General features: G+C 45.0%; 1 pseudogene; it reads left to right on the top strand.

The window, feature by feature from the left end:
* The first annotated feature begins 1,358 nt into the window (after positions 1–1,358).
* Positions 1,359–11,166, top strand: LOC149971290 (collagenase 3-like; annotated as a pseudogene).
* The last annotated feature ends 25 nt before the right edge of the window (positions 11,167–11,191 follow it).

The raw sequence follows: 11,191 nt of genomic DNA, 5'->3' as shown, positions 1-11,191 counted from the left end.
TCTGTCAGAGTGATCATCAGGTTCTTGGTCACCTCCCTCACCAAGGCCCTTCTCCCCTGATTGCAAAGTTTTGCCAGGCGGCCAGCTCTAGGAAGAGTCTTGGTGGTTCCAAACTTCTTCCATTGAAGAATAATGGCCACTGTGTTCTTGGAGACCTTAAATGCTGTAGAACTTTTTTGGTACCCTTCCCCAGATCTGTGCCTCGACGCAATCCTGCGGACAATTCCTTCGACTTCATGGCTTGGTTTTTGCTCTGACATGCACTGTCAACTGTGGGAACTTATATAGACAGGTGTGTGCCTTTCCGAATCATGTCCCATCAATTTAATTTACCACATCTCAAGGATGGTAAATGGAAACAGGATGCAACTGAGCTCAATGTCGAGTCTCATAGCAAAGGGTCTGAATACTTATGTAAATAAGCTATTTCTGTTTGTTAATTGTAATAAATGTGCAAAACTTTCTAAAAACCTGTTTTCGCTTTGTCATTATTGGGTTTTATTTGTAGATTGCTGAGGTTTTAATTTTTTTATTCATTTTAGAACAAGGCTGTAACGTAACAAAATGTGGAAAAAGTCAAGGTGTCTGAATAGTTTCCGGAAGCACTGTCACTTCCCAAAACAGACTTTCATATGTTTTAACTGCAGGGAATTACATTGAGTGTACAAAACATTAGGAACATGACAGACTGACCAGGTGAATCCAGGGGAAAGCTATGGTCCCTTATTGATGTCACTTGTTAAATCCACTTCAACCAGTGTAGATGAATGGGAGGAAACAAGTTAAAGAAGGATTTTTAAACCTTGAGACAATTGAGACATGGATTGTGTATATGTGCCATTCAGAGGGTGAATGGGCAAGACTAAAGATTTAAGTGCCTTTAAACGGGGTATGGCAGTAGGTGCCAGGTGCACCGGTTTGAGTGTGTCAAGAACTGCAACGCTTCAGGATTTTTCACGCTCAACAGTTTCACGTGTGTATCAAGAATAGTCCACCACCCAATGGACATCCAACCAACTTGACACAACTGTAGGAAGAGTTGGAGTCAACATGGGTCAGCATCCCTGTAGAATTCTTTCGACACCATGTAGAGTCCACGCCCCGATAAATTGAGGCTGTTCTGAGGGTAAAGGGGGTGCAGCTCAATATTAGGAATGTGTTCCTAATGTTTTGTACATTCAGTGTATAAGAGGAATGACATAATCCACAAAATTAACAAAGTTATCATAACTTCACAGTTTTGTTTCATCACTGAATTGCAACAATCAATACCTGCCAATAGATTACCAGCTCACTGGATATAACTAGTCATATTTCGTTCAGGTTGCTTCATGCTTTTCTGTGTTGTCTGTGTGCCAATGACCTTACAAGGGAAGAGGTGGATACCTCCGTTTGGCCCTGAAAATCTGGAGTGACGCGGGCGGCCCCACTGAAATTCATCAATGTCAACCACGACAAGGCATACATTGTCCTCTCCTTCACAAGAAAGAGTATTCTGACCCTAAATCAGTCTCTGTTCAGTTCAGTGTAGTTTCTAATAGAGGTGGTAGAGAATGTGTGTGGCTGCATGTGAGATTTTAATTGTGCTATAGTTATATACTGTACTTACTGGAGCCAGTTTCCAGGTACATGACTGTTAGTAAATCTCTCTCCATCTATCCATCATAGCTCATGTAAACTTATTTTTCTTTGATGGCCCCACAGGTGTTCTGGCTCACGCCTTCAAGCCAAGGGAGTGCATGGGGGAGACGTGCACTTTGACAAGGATGAAGTCTGGACAATGGGGCATTGCAAGCTAGGTAGGGCCACTGCTCCAAGCATGACATGAGGATCTGAATTGTTTTTATAAAACACAATAAAATAGGATTTCAAATATGATTATAGACAAATAAAAAATGTCTCATTGGATGTTGTTTTAGGTTACAACCTGTTCACTGTTGCAGCCCATGAGTCAGGCCACTCCCTTGGTCTCTCCCATTCCAAAGACCCCTCATCTCTCATGTACCCCAACTACAAGTATTACAATGGAGCACAGTACACACTGCCATGAGGTGACGCGCTGGTAATCCAGCAGTTGAGTTGAAATCACCATAGTTATCACATGGTCCATTTTTGGTGGATTTCTATCTAAACATTGGAGACTGCTTTTATTTCCAAGGCAAGACAGTCAGAAAACAAGATCCACCTAACCTTCCTAAGAAGTGCGATCCCAACTTCTCTGTTGATGCAGTGGCAGTGTTCGGGAAGGAGATAGTTCTCTTTAAAAAACATGTGAAGGAGTTTTGAATTATGCAATATGATTTTTATAGTATAAATTCTTATTTTCCCCAACACAGCGGTTTGTTTTCCTCCAGGTACATGTGGTTGAGGACAACATGGAAAACATACTGGAACCGTCTGAGAGATGGCCCCAACAGCACATACCTTCCCAGCATCAACTATCCTGTGGGTGCGGCCAATGACATCCCTGCCAAAGGCGTGGCATATGTCTTCACTGGTAATGTGCAGTCTGATCGCCTCAAAGGCCTCACTTATGCCTCACAGCATGACAAGGCTAGATTTGAAACAGAAAACTGTTTCAAAGAACAACTGGACCTAAATTATAGCCCTATGTCAAAATTGTCGCACCTCATGCAAGAAACTCACAAAGCTTATTGCCATCTGGCAGTTCTTGTGGTATGGTTTTCAAAGTGTTCCAAAGGCAGTGGAGGTGCTCAGTGTTTCAGGTCCTAAGTACTGGGTGGTTTGACAGCTTAAGATGAAAAGCCACTTTGGCTCCATACATGACTATGGATTCCCAGCCAGAGTAAGGAACATTGAGGCTGCTGTTCATATCAGTGATTATGGAAAAATCCTTATTCTTCATTGGACACGATTACTACAGGTAACACACAGTCTCTAACAAAATGTTTTTGGGTAAATGACAAACATAAAGTGAATGGTAATTACAGTATAATACAGTATTCTGTTGCAGAAAATATCATGTTTCCAAACGTCCACTGTTTTGGTATGTCTTGACTGTTGCAGTGTTTGATGAATAGGTATTCCAGCTCCTGAGAGGCAAAGCCTGCCATCTAGTGTTTAACAATGAGACATGTTAGAAAGCAACTGCACATAAGCAATCCATCATTTATAAGTTCAATGTTTATTTTTTATACAATGTATAGATACGATGAACGCAGACGTTCATCAGACTGGCCAGGTATTGGGAGGAGGGTTGATGCTGCATTTGAGTTACAAGGTAGCCTATAAAACAGTTTGCCATGTCACCTTGCCTTCAATTGCATACATTTTGATATCCTGACACATTTGTGTTATCTTGATTACTAGGCCCACCTTAAAAAAACACTATCATGTTTTCTCATCAACAGGTACTATCTACCTCTTCAGTGGAAAAAAGGCATACAACTATGACTACAGACAGAACCGGGAGCTGAGTCGAATCCTAGCAAATGCATTGCTGGGCTGCTAACATATCTGTCAAAGACACTAGACCCTACACTCCTTCATGAAAAGGAATACTACTTACAGACATTTTACATTTAAGTCATTTAGCAGACACTCTTATCCAGAGAAGAACGTCACCTTGCATGAACCAAGATAACTCACCAGTTGAATGTTGATGACAGTGTTGCAAGAAGTTCAATTACATCATCAAGCAACCATCTTCAAGGCCAGTTCACTTAAATCCCAGTGGTATCTTTCTGTATGTGTACAGAACATAAAATACAATTGAATTGTATTTCAATTAAAAAAAAGGTATTTAGAAGTTTGAATGTTAATAGATGTGCTTCCATTGACTGATCAAAAATATTCAAACTAACCACTGACAATGTGTACCTACAGTATGCCTAAACCTCACCCTAACAATCACCCAAACTCTACGCCAAAAATGTTATTAGGAGGACGATCCCTCTTCCTTGAGAATAGGGGTTGTCCTAACCTTTAGAGCAATGTTCAACAGCACAAAGCCGACCTTGGCATCTCATTCATGTTCTGATTGGAACCATGTACACCACAGGTTATTAGGGATCATATACAAGAGAGTGTGGACAGGGCAGGATGATAGAGAAAGAGAGGGTCTCCCCTCTCTGCATTACCACAGGTTTGTAAATTATGGGTCTTTCTACGGGTTCCGCGGTCCTGTTTCTGGCCTGTTTGGGTCTGTGTCAGGCTGCCCCCACCAGCACTCCAGAGGTCCAAACATTACCAGAGGACGACGAGACAGTTGCTGGGGTAATTTAGCATCGCTTGGCTCAGTGTGTTGCTACCCGTATTGTCAGTATTATCTCAGATTGAGGTGAGAAAATACTTGTTAGCCTACTTGTTATGCTTGTACTGTTTTGCATGAGAGTCCTAATAGGCATGATAGGTTATAATGTTGTCTCTTATCCTCCTCCTACACCAGGTCTCAATACACCATGTCTCAATACTACACAGATGTGGGGTTGACGAAATCATATTAGCATTATCAAGCCTGACATTCACAAGAGCCTGGAGGCCATGCAGGCACTCTTTGGCCTGGAGGTCACTGGGGTTCTGGACAAAAACACTCTGGAGGTGATGAAGGAGTCCATGTGTGGAGTGTCTGACATCAGCAGATATGGACACTTCCAAAGGAAACAAAAATGGGAGAAGAGCACTGTCACCTACAGGTATAGTAAAAGCTCTTTAAGTGCATTAAGTATGACAGCTAAAATCAAGAAAAATAATATGGTATTCATGAATAATTGTTGATCATTTGCTGAAATGTCAAATCCGTTGTTACTCAGCCTGGGTCATTGTGAAATGCCTTGCACTGCACTGCAGGAGTAAAATGGGTCCCTTTTACTTATCAGGTAATGTCAATGGGTGAGTGCTGAATGACTTGTGTTTAACAGAATCACTCAGTACACACCAGACCCAAGGCAGAGTGATGTAGATGCAACTATAGCCCAGGCCTTCCAAATCTACAGTGATGTAATCCCTCAAGACTTCAAACAGATCCACACTGACACTGCGGACATCATGATCCTCTTCAAGGGTTGATGTGAGTATGGACTATCACAATGGCATGGATTCAATACCATCTCTATACACTACTGACAAAATATCTTAAATCTCGCTTGTCCAAACACAGATCATGGGGACTTCTATCCTTTTGATGGCCGAATGGTGTCTTATCCCTTGCCAACTCCCCTGGACGGGACACACACTTTGATGACGACGAAACCTGGACAATGAGCTAGTGGGGTGACCATCTGAACACACAACAATATTTAAAACACAGTGTTGCCCAATTCACTTATTCAACAGACTCACGTGTAATGTTGTCCTCAGAAGTGAATCTGCAGTTGGTGGCGGCCCATGAGTTTGGCCACGCTCTGGGACTTGACCACTCCAGGGACAGGAGAGCTCTGATGTTCCCCACCTATCAGTATGTAAATAACAATGGATACACACTGCCTGATGATGACAGACGTGGGGTCCAAGCCCTCTATGGTAATCAAACACATTGACAGCATTTCTATAGAATAATTCTGTTCACTACATGTGTTTTTATTACTATCTTTATGGAATCCTATTTACATGTTTGTGCGGTGTGTGTTACCTTAAAGGTACCTGTACACCTCATCTCAAGCCTACACCCAAGCCAGAACCCAAACCAGGACCAGAGCCAGAACCCGAGGAGCCAACAGAGAACCCCAAGCCAGACTCCAGACCCAACTCCAAAGACGAGCAGTGCAACCGGGACCTGGTGTTTGAAGCAGTCTCCTCGATCAGGGGAGAACTGTACTTCTTCAAAAATGGGTGAGTTGGATCCTTGCAAACAATTCCAATGCAAGACAATTGTATCATTATCTTGTAAGAAAAGGCCTGTATGATTGCAACCTGTGTTTCAAGCTGATTCTCTGTCATTATAGGTACTTCTGGCTGAAGAGCACGGCTGTCCAAGGAATTAGGCTGACTAAAGTGAGCTCGAGATGGGCTCAGATTAACTATGTCGATGCTGCCTATGAAGTCCCAGCTAAATATGTGGTACATCTGTTTGAAGGTACAGTAATGACAGGAATGTCAAAAGCACAAAAAATGACAGCTAAATTTGATTTGTGTACTCCGACTCCCAAACTCTCTCTTGTACAAACAGTATTTCCTTCATCTCATATTTCCACAGGTGACAAATACTGGGGAATACAGTGCTTTGCAAAAGCATTCATCCCCGTCACGACTTCCGAAGGTGGCTCCTGTCCCTGTTCAGGCGGCGCTCGGCGTTCGTCGTCACCGGTCTACTAGCTGCCACCGCTTCCCTTTTTTTTCTGTTAGTTTTGTCTTGATTGTTTTCACCTGTTACTTATTTGTTGTTAATTATGGCCTATTTAAACTTCCAGGGCCCGCCTGCTTTTGTGCGGGCTTATTCTCACTGTCAGTGGTGAATTGTTTTGCTTATGTATTTTGCTGTCTGTTATTTTCCCTGGTTTTGGGGACATACCTGTTTATTGCCTGTCCTCCATCACACATCCATCCTACACCGGATCGGGACGGCGATGGATCAGATGATGGAGAGAATGGACAGATGGCAGAGGAACGGCCTCCCTACTTCATCTCCAGCTCCTCCTCAGCCTGCGCTACCAACTTCTCCGGTGGCGTCCGGACCCAGCGCTCTTCGGCTCGCGCCCCCGAGGAAGTATGAAGGAACGGCTGCCAGGTCCAAGGGATTCTTGCTCCAGCTACGCCACCGGAGAAGTAGAGCTTTACCCGGCTACCGTTCGCCCGACTCCCTCTGGAGAGGAGAATGTGAAAGTCATCGTCTCCTGCCTGACGGGCAGAGCCCTGGAGTGGGCCAACGTGGTCTGGGAGGGTCCAGACTCAGCGAGGGACCACTACCCTGAGTTGAACGGCTGTTCCACCTTAGGCAGGAGACGAGGAGCGCGCAGGACTTCGCACAGGAGTTTTGGACCCTGGCCGCTGGAGCGGGGTGGAACGACAGGGCCCTGATGGACCACTACCATTGTAGCCTCCTGGAGGAAGTCCGCTGGGAGCTAGCTTGTCGGGACGCCACACTCACCCTAGATGAACTCATCGACATGTCCATCCGACTGGACAACCTGCTAGCTGCTCGCAGGCGTCCAGAGCGGGTCCTGTTTGTTCCACCCCCCAGCACTCCCGCCCCAACACCCATGGAGTTAGGGGGTGCTGCATCTAGGGGAACCGGAGGAGGAGTCTCCTCCTGCACCAGTTGTGGTCGACGAGGGCACACTGCCGATCGGTGCTGGAGGAGCTCGTCTGGGAGTCGAGAGGGCAGGCAGAGCACTGCTCGGACACCCCAGGTGTGTCAGCACCAGTCTCACCCAGAGCTCCCTGTTGGTCATATGTTTGTACTAATCTCTTTTCCTGAGTTTTCCCCCTCTCCCAGCATAAGGCGCTAGTCGATTCAGGTGCAGCTGGGAGTTTTATGGACTGTGGGTTCGCTCATAGGTTAGGGATTCTGTTGGTGCAGTTAGGCCAACCCTTCCCCGTGCACTCCCTAGATAGTCGACCGTTAGGGTCAGGGCTGGTAAGGGAGGCCACGGTTCCACTGGACATTGTAACGCAAGGGGGTCATAAGGAGCGGATTAGTCTCTTCCTCATTGATTCTCCTGCATTTCCAGTGGTGCTGGGGGTTCCCTGGTTGGCTATTCACAATACTGAGATTTCATGGAAACAGGGGGCTCTAAAGGGGTGGTCAGAGGAGTGTTCAGGTAGGTGTATAGGAGTTTCCATCGGTGCAACGACGGTGGAGAGTCCAGACCAGGTTTCCACTGCGCGCATCCCCTCAGAATATGCCGATTTGGCTATCGCTTTCTGTAAAAAGAGGGCGACCCAATTACCACCTCATCGACGAGGGGATTGTGCGATAAACCTCCAGGTAAACGCAGCACTTCCCAGGAGTCACGTTTACCCGCTGTCACAGGAGGAAACAGCGGCTATGGAGACATATGTCACTGAATCTCTGGGACAGGGGTACATTCGGCCCTCCACGAGGGAGATGAGTGGAAGACCGCGTTTAGTACCACATCTGGCTATTATGAGTACCTCGTCATGACGTATGGGTTGAAGAATGCTCCAGCCATCTTTCAATCCTTCGTAGACGAGATTCTCAGGGACCTGCACGGGCAGGGTGTGGTGGCGTATATCGATGACATTCTGATTTATTCCGCTACACGCGCCGCGCACATGTCGCTGGTGCGCAGGGTACTTGGGCGAATGTTGGAGCATGACGTGCACGTCAAGGCTGAGAAATGTGTGTTCTCCAAACAAGCCGCCTCTTTCCTGGGGTATCGCATTTCCACATCTGGGGTGGTGATGGAGTGTGACCGCGTTGCAGCCGTGCATAATTGGCTTTTATTTCGAGGAAGCTCAGTCCGGCGGAGCAAAACTATGACGTGGGGGACCGGGAGATGCTGGCTGTGGTAAAAGCTCTGAAGGTGTGGGGACATTGGCTTGAGGGGGCTAAACACCTTTTTCTCATCTGGACTGACCACCATAATCTGGAGTACATCCGGGCAGCGAGGAGATTGAATCCTTGCAAGGCAAGGTGGGCCATGTTTTTCACCAGATTTCGGTTCACCATCTCGTGTAGACCAGGTTCCCTTAACACTAAGGCCGACGTGCTGTCCCGTCTCTATGATACCGAGGAGCGGTCCACCGATCCTACTCCCATACTACCGGCTTCATGTCTGGTGGCACCGGTGGTATGGGAGGTGGACGCGGACATCGAGCGGGCATCACGGTTAGAACCCACGCCACCACAGTGTCCAGCGGGCCGGAAGTACTTGCCGCTTGGTGTTCGAGACAAATGGATCCGGTGGGACCACACGCTACCCTCCTCGGGTCATCCGGGAATTGAGAGGACGGTGCGGGGTCTTAGGGGGAAGTGCTGTCCTCTCCCTGTTCGTATGCATTGGAAGCATTGCTCTCTGCGCCTGACTCCACACCCACCACTCCTAGCTATCCGTGACACCCCCTTGGCATTTTTCAAATATTTTGTTGCATTACAACCTGTAATTTAAATGGATTTATATTTGAGTTTCATGTAATGGACATACACAAAATAGTCCAAAATAGTGAAGTGAAATTAAAAAAATAATTTGTTTCAAAAAATAATAAAAAATTAAAAAATGAAAATTGGTGCGTGCATATGTATTCACCCCTGTGCTATGAAGCCCCTAAATAAGATCTGGAGCAACCAATTACCTTCAGAAGTCACATAATTAATTAAATAAAGTCCACCTGTGTGCAATCTAAGTGTCACATGATCTCAGTATATATAAACGTGTTGTGAATAGCCATAAAGTCTGCAACACCACAAAGCAAGGGGCACCACCAAGCAAGTGGCAATATGAAGACCAAGGAAATCGCCAAACAGGTCAGGGTTGTGGAGAAGTACAGATCAGAGTTGGGTTATAAAAAAATATCCAAAACTTTGAACATCCCACAGAGCACCATTAAATCCGTTATTCAAAATGGAAAGAATATGGCACCACAACAAACCTGCCAAGAGAGGGCCGCCCACCAAAACCCAGGCAAGGAGGGCATTAATCAGAGGCAACAAAGAGACCAAAGATAACCTTGAAGGAGCTTCAAAGCTCCACAGCGGACAATGGAGTATCTGTCATAGGACCACTTTAAGCCGTACACTCCACAGAGCTGGGCTTTACAGAAGAGTGGCCAGAATAAAAGCCATTGCTTAAAGAAAAACATAAGCAAACACGTTTGGTGTTCACCAAAAGGCATGTGAGAGACTCCCCAAACATATGGAAGAAGGTACTCTGGCACAAACCCAACACCTCTCATCACCCCGAGAAGACATCCACACAGTGAAGCATGGTGGTGGAAGCATCATGCTGTGGGGATGTTTTTCCATCGGCAGGGACTGGGAAACTGGTCAAAATTGAAGGAATGATGGATGGCGTTTAAATAGAGAAATTCTTGAGCTAAACCTGTTTCAGTCTTTCAGAAATTTGAGACTGGGATGGAGGTTTACCTTCCAGCAGGACAAACACCCCTTCGCATACTGCTAACGCAACACTTGAGTGGTTTAAGGGGAAACATTTAAATGTCTTGGAATGGCCTAGTCAAGCCCAGACCTCAATCAAATTGAGAATCTGTGGTTTGACTTAAATATTGCTGTACACCAGCGGAACCCATCCAACTTCAATGTATGGGCAAAAATCTCAGTAGCTAGATGTGCCAAGCTTATAGAGACATACCCCAAGAGACTTGTAGCTGCTGAAAAAGGGGGGGGGGGGGGGGGTGAATAATTATGCACGATCAAGTTCTGTTTTTTTGTCTTATTTCTTTGTTTCACAATAAAAAATATTTTGCATCTTCAAAGTGGTAGGCATGTTGTGTAATTCAAATCATACAAAATCTATTTAAATTCCAGGTTGTAAGGCAACATAACAGGAGAAATACCAAGGGGGTGAATACTTTCTCAAGCCACTGTCAGGGATAATGCAAAGAGAATCCTCCCTGGTTATCAAAAGTCAATCTCCAACTTGGGTATCCTCTCATCAGTAACTAAGTTAGATGCATCTGTGTATGTGCCAACCAGAGGGAAAACTCTCTTCTTAGTTATGTGTCATGCATTTTTCTGTATGATAACATTAATCTTTAGATTTAATTATACAAAATAATGATTTGATTGATAATTATGTTTCAGCTTTGAGGCAAGACGACAAATGTACTATACGATATCCTCGATTCATAACTCAGGATTTCCCAGGAATTGGCTCCAAAGTGGATGCTGTCTTTGAGAATTTGTTTTGCAATGAATATGGTAAAACAATCGTCATATTATTACATGCATTAGTTCATAAAGCCTTCAGCACAATATTTGCTCTGGCCGAAACCTTTGCTGATAAAGCCAATGTTCCTTCCTATAGGTTACCTTTACTTCTCAGATGGTCCAAGGCAGAGTGAGTACTATCTGGCGTACAAACGGGTGATTGGTGTTCTTCTGAACTATGGCTGGCTGGATTGCTACTATGATACTACTACTATTGATAATACGATTTAGTTCTGAACATTCTATATGTTCCCGCAAAAATATGTACAAACTGCAGTATTCGCTAATTTTCTATCTCTGTAAATAATTGCAAAACTGTTGTAGGCTTACTACTGTGTTTCTTGCTTGTCTATCACTACGAAACAAAGGAAAGCTGTTATAGAG

The sequence above is a fragment of the Oncorhynchus mykiss genome, chromosome 27 (genome assembly GCF_057628025.1).
Source record: "Oncorhynchus mykiss isolate SJ-2025 chromosome 27, ASM5762802v1, whole genome shotgun sequence".
Taxonomy (NCBI): Eukaryota; Metazoa; Chordata; class Actinopteri; order Salmoniformes; family Salmonidae; genus Oncorhynchus; species Oncorhynchus mykiss.
The sequence above is the reverse complement of the archived record's forward strand: the minus strand, read 5'-3'. Positions and strand labels throughout refer to the sequence as shown.